The following is a 6000-nucleotide window of genomic DNA, read 5'->3' as shown; positions in this document are numbered from 1 at the left end:
GTCGGGTCGTTACATTCTCTCCTACTTAAACATACGTTCGTCCTCGAATTAGCTAAGAACTGCTCTGGAGTTGTCTGAAATCACTCTTTAATACCTCGTGCACCTTCCCGTGCTACCATAACCCAGTTGAGCACACTAGCTCGAGCCAGCTTGAAGATTCTCCCTTTTACTTAGTCAAATAAGCCTTAGAGCCCGATTCTAACATCCGAAATTCTCTGCCAGGCTCGTTTCCTTCACACGAACATCGTATCAATAACTACACGATGCACAAATATATGCTTGCATACCTTCGCTGAATCCACACCATGCACAGCATAATTCACATGACCATAACAACATCCTCTGATAACAATAACCAAAATTTCACGAATCTGATGCTCACAACACACCACATGACACATATTAGTCTCGTTCCAACCCTTGCAATACTGCCACGACGGAAGAGATGTGTAGGAATTCATAACCAACTACCGAGTCAGCAATTCATTGAGTTTCTCCTCTCGACAAGAACCATTACCTCATCCTGGACTGAATATCGATATTTACTCTTTAATGTGACTTATAGAAATTTGATCGCACTGATCCCAAATCCAATAATCTCGTATCACCCAGTACAAGCTGCTCAGGTAATAAGCCACCTCAGACGCTGCCCAAAAATCTCATATGATGCCATAATGTGCCGACAAGTTACAAACTCGAATGTGATACATAAAGAAAATGAACTCTGGAAAGAACTACTCAACCCACGTAACTAATTAAACAACTGAAAAGGCATTATGAACCTTCCTCAGAAAATGAGAAGCAAAACACACAAGAATAGATATAGGGGATTGTACTCAACATCACACTCTAGCGGCGTGCAACCCGATCCACACATGATACAGTTGCATCATGCAACCCGATCCAACCATGATACCCGTGGCGGCGTGCCACCCGATCCAAACAACATACCCGTGGCGGCGTGCCACCCGATCCATACATAATAATCTATAAGGAAATACTCACCGAGCTAAAATGCTCATACATGCAAAATACCCGAATATCAACCACAAGCACGCGAAGTGCATAATACGAATCCTGGGGAGACAGAAAGCACCATACGCTACGAAACTCAAGCACAACCAAGGTGCAATAAATGAGTTGCATCTTGAGAGCCATCCTGCTCTCACAACACCACAAATTACACGGGATCTCAACATGAGTGCGAATAGTCAAACCGCCTTACAACCCACAAGGCACAATAGAGATTACACGGAATGGCTGACGACAGAAATAACATCCAAGGCCCCAAGACTTCTCCTTAAACAATGCTATGCTGAAATGAACATATCCGGCCTGAAATAGAGCCCACGTTCACATTTAGATCCATTCACGAACCTCAAGCTGATCTTGATGGTACCATATTGGGCCAATAACCTTTCGAGGATCCACAGTAACCCTTTTCCCATGACACACATGTCAAATCCGGAACAAACCTCCACAGTCCTCAACCAAATGAACCAAGCGCCCTTCGGGCATAAGTTCTCAAATTAGCGATGGTACTACAATCTCCATACTTGGTTTAAATCTTCAATCAATCAAGTGACTACATGTCACACTAATACAATCTTCCCACGGAACACACTCCCACTACCTTCCGCACCAAGTAACAAGGCTGCACATCCATACCACCGGCCACACTAGTGCTGTGAAGCAAATTTAGAACCCACAATCAGTACGTAGTGCCTCTTATGCAGGACACCAATCTCAGGCGACGCTAAAGACAATACCAGCTTACTCCAACCATCTGAATCCCTTTTCTCCTCATCCGAGCTTGAGAGATTCTTGTTAATACTTAACCGCAACCTTGATCCTCAACTTCCAATTCCCATGCTACTCACTACACCTAATCATGCCAATACGCAAGAGTACAAGAATTCCATCATAACTTCTAAACCGCTAATAAGGTACGCACTTCATCATATAGAAACCTTTCACTTAACTAACTTCAGGAGAACTATTGCAACACGCCACAGAATTCCCATAACCGTAGAAAAGTACCACCCTTGAGTAGTAGTCTAAACCACCAAAATTCTTCCGGGGCCCTTCTACACATAACATGCCATAATACTCGAATACCTCCAAATAAAATCAATTACGATGGTCGTCAAGCCTCGCACGTACCGCCACATATCACATGTATAACATAACACGCTGAAGGAACTGACCATTGCCACCATCATGCCAATTCAACCATTGCTAACTGATTCGACTTCTTCTAATTTACTCCGGACTTGCCTTAGGAATAATAATAGCTCCATTCAAAACATAACGAACACAAATGCGCACTCATCCTAAGTGACCTTATTTCACGAGACCACATTGTCTCAAACCCCACGAACCATCTCATACCCCTCCTTGTGCGCATATTCGCAACTCCAACTGATACACCCATTCTGATAATTTTTATCAATGAGTGCGAAGAGTTTTTCTCCCATTCCTCTCATGTTACGCCTCAGACCGAAGATAACACAGAACACGCCAAGACCCTTTTCATAATCCACTACACAAGCTCGATACTCAACCATACTACGGACTCGAAATCCTTAGGCACCACACTTTAACTTTTGAATCCACTAGGGCCGTTGTTGAGAGTCACCCACTCTGGCTGGATCCCGAATATAATCAACTCCAAGGCTCTGCTAGCACCGGAACACCCTCTCATGAAGCACCCCGCTGAATCACCTTCCTTGTAACTCACCTCTACACGAAGCATAAATCCTGAGTCTTCCTAGAGCCTGAACATGAATTGATAAGGCCAATTACAGCACACATTCCTCAAATCATTTGCTCAAATTACCACTGATATTCTCTTTCCTTAGTCGTAATAACCCATCAAAATGCCGATAACCAGAAACCTCACAAGTAGATAACCATACAGTCCAATCGTAGGCGGTGGAGCACTCCCACTTAGCGTGAAGCTACCACTGCATAACTCTAGAACCCACCAAGATTCCTTGTCCCCCCTCAACATGATCTTGCACAATCAACCCACCAAATTCCTCGAAATCCTTCTGTTAGCATTCCATGAACAATCTGAGTCACTAGCCACATTGATATATTCGACCTCTCACCGGATAGCCAGTAGAATTCTTCGTAGAAGCTTCATCAACCATGCGACCGCTAACCTGCTCGCAGAAGATAACCCACCTGCGGAAATCATATGCCGACATCTCCCAACATCGTTGCACTGGGTACAATTACTACAAAATCAGTAACCCATCCCGAGCCCGTGCTCATTCACCAGTTATACGAGTCCATTCACTCCTCATAGACATCAACCATAGGTGCGACAGTACATTCAAATCCAAAATCATGTTGCATCCTTTATATCAAGCAACTCCTTTTTGTTGTATCCAATCTTCAATATTCCAAATTAAGTCCGTAGACCTAGTCATACCCACCATGAATCCAAATCACTCCAAACTTTTCTCAAGGCATGTAGTCATCCTACCACAGAACCCATATGCTACTCTGCCACTCTCCCACTTTGGTCAAACTCACTCATTTAAGCAACTACTCGACTCATGTTTCTCACAATTGGCCTTTTAAAAGTTTATCCACACCTCCGACATGTCCTTCCTTATCCTTCACTGCCCAGTTGTTGCCTTAAGTCATAATCCATTTCTGTAGCACTTAAACCAATAGATCGCTACCAACTTTAAACCCCTTTGAAGATCATCTTTCTCGAGCCATCAACACCAGGAACACCGATTCAATCCTGAACCAACGCATACCGCAATCTCTAATAGCCGTTTTTCCAGCACCATTTCACACTACCCTGCCCCGAGGGAGGTTTGATGAAGATCATAATACCGGCAAACTTAACACATTCAATAAAGGGCGACGACACCACATTACAGATGAAAATCCTACCACGCTAAAAAATACCAAGTCTTGTTACTCGATCAACCCAAATCTGAGCATTCGTAGTCCGATTGCCTTTCCTCCGCCGGAAATAAAATACTGAATCTCTAAATCATGCACTGAGTAAATCTCCTTCCAAGTCATTCACTGCTTCGACGCATAGACAAGCATCCTACCATTTCACCAACAATGTGCGATAGTAAAGCACGAATCATCATAACAATCAATGCCATATCTCAAAACCTTAGGTAGTATCGATACTAAGCTGAAATGACAGAAGGGCCATCCGCAAGGCGACGATAATAGCCCAATCAAATACGCAGGGAGAAACATCCTGCACCACATCTGTAGTACCATTACAATTCCTGAATTCCCGATTTATAACAAGTGTTTCACGTTGCATAAGATCGAGTAGGAAAGAAACAAAGGCATAAGCCTCAAAGGAATCAAATCGCATGATGACGAATCAAGAAGGGAAGTGCTCCTAACAGCCTTGTAGCCTCTCGAAAATAAGTACAGATGTCTCCATACAGATCCACAAGACTCTACTAGACTTGCTCGTGACTTGTGAGACCTAACTGAACCTAGTGATCTGATACCACGTTGTCATGACCCAAAATCCATTGAAGGTCGTGATGGCATCAGACACCGCTGTCAGGTAAGCCAACACTAAATACTTAATTTAGGTCTCATTTTAACATTTTTGAAATCATAATTTTCCTTCAATTAAGTAGTAGAAGATGGAAATTACAGAGTAAATAATAATATTTTTAACAATTTCAATATTGAACAACCCATAATCACCCGAAAACTCGGTGTCACAAGTGCATGAGTATCAACTAGGAAATAAAATAAAATACAGCATCTGTCTGGAATACAAATTTGGACAGAAAAGAAAATATAAATACTCTAAGGGAGACTCTGCTAGCTGCAGGTCGTAATATGGAAGGCAGCTCACCTAAGTCCCCGCATTAACCACGCCTCTGCACCCACAAGGCCACTAATGTATATGTGCCTGCACAGCAAAATGTGCAGCAACTGTAGTTTGAGTACGTAAATCAACGCGCACCCAATAAGTATCCAGTCTAACCTCGAAGAAGTAATAATGAGGGGTCGACTCCGACACTTACTATGGGCTATAAATAAAATACCAATGATATAATTTAAACATGGGTTATATGGAACGGTTGTAGGCTCAATATTATGAAGTAAGTAAGCAATTCTTTTAAAAATAATAAATCTCCAAATTTATTTTTCATCATTTAAAAATTTATCTCAGGCCAATGAGGTAATATTATTATTTATAAATTCCAAAGAAATCAATTCAATCATGTGCAAATCATGCCAAGGTGGTACGGTCCGATCCAACATAAATATTTAAACTGTGCACTGCCGGGGGTCGAACGGCACAAACCGTAGATGCATCTATTTAACCTGCCGAGGCGTTCGACCCGCTCCACAACAAAGAAATACAATTCAAACAACAAAATTCAAGATTTATTGAGGGCAATTATTCAAGCAAAATACTAATTCTCATTAACGGTCAAGAAGAATGAAGTTTAACCTTTTAAAGTTCCTTTACCAAGTTTCGATATGATTTAAGCAATTAAGTTAACAAGAAGGTTGCAAACATCGCAAGTATAGCATGATTTGGGTCCTAGACTACCCGGACTTGAGCATAATAGTAGCTACGCACGGATTCTCGTCACCTCGTGCTTACGTAGCCCCCACAATAGAAGCACATATTGAATTATTTCACCTATGGGGTTAATTCCCTCTTACAAGGTTATAAAGGAGACTTACCTCGCTCCGAAGTTGCATAGCCGGCTCCCAAGCCTTTCCAACAACTCAAACCGATGCCCAATGCTCCAAAACTAGTCAATAAATGTGCAAATCCATAAATATATACTCTAATACTCATTATAATCCAATTTACAACAATTTCCAACTCCATACGAATAGTCGATAAAAATCACCCTCGGGACCGGATTTCGAAAATTTTCGAAGATAAACTTTACCCATAACAGCACGAACTCAAATATATAATTTATTCCAAATTCCATGCCCAAATTCATTGTCAAAATCCAAAAATAC

The sequence above is a fragment of the Nicotiana attenuata genome, chromosome 3, assembly GCF_001879085.1.
Source record: "Nicotiana attenuata strain UT chromosome 3, NIATTr2, whole genome shotgun sequence".
Classification (NCBI taxonomy): Eukaryota; Viridiplantae; Streptophyta; class Magnoliopsida; order Solanales; family Solanaceae; genus Nicotiana; species Nicotiana attenuata.
Note: the sequence above shows the minus strand (reverse complement) of the source record.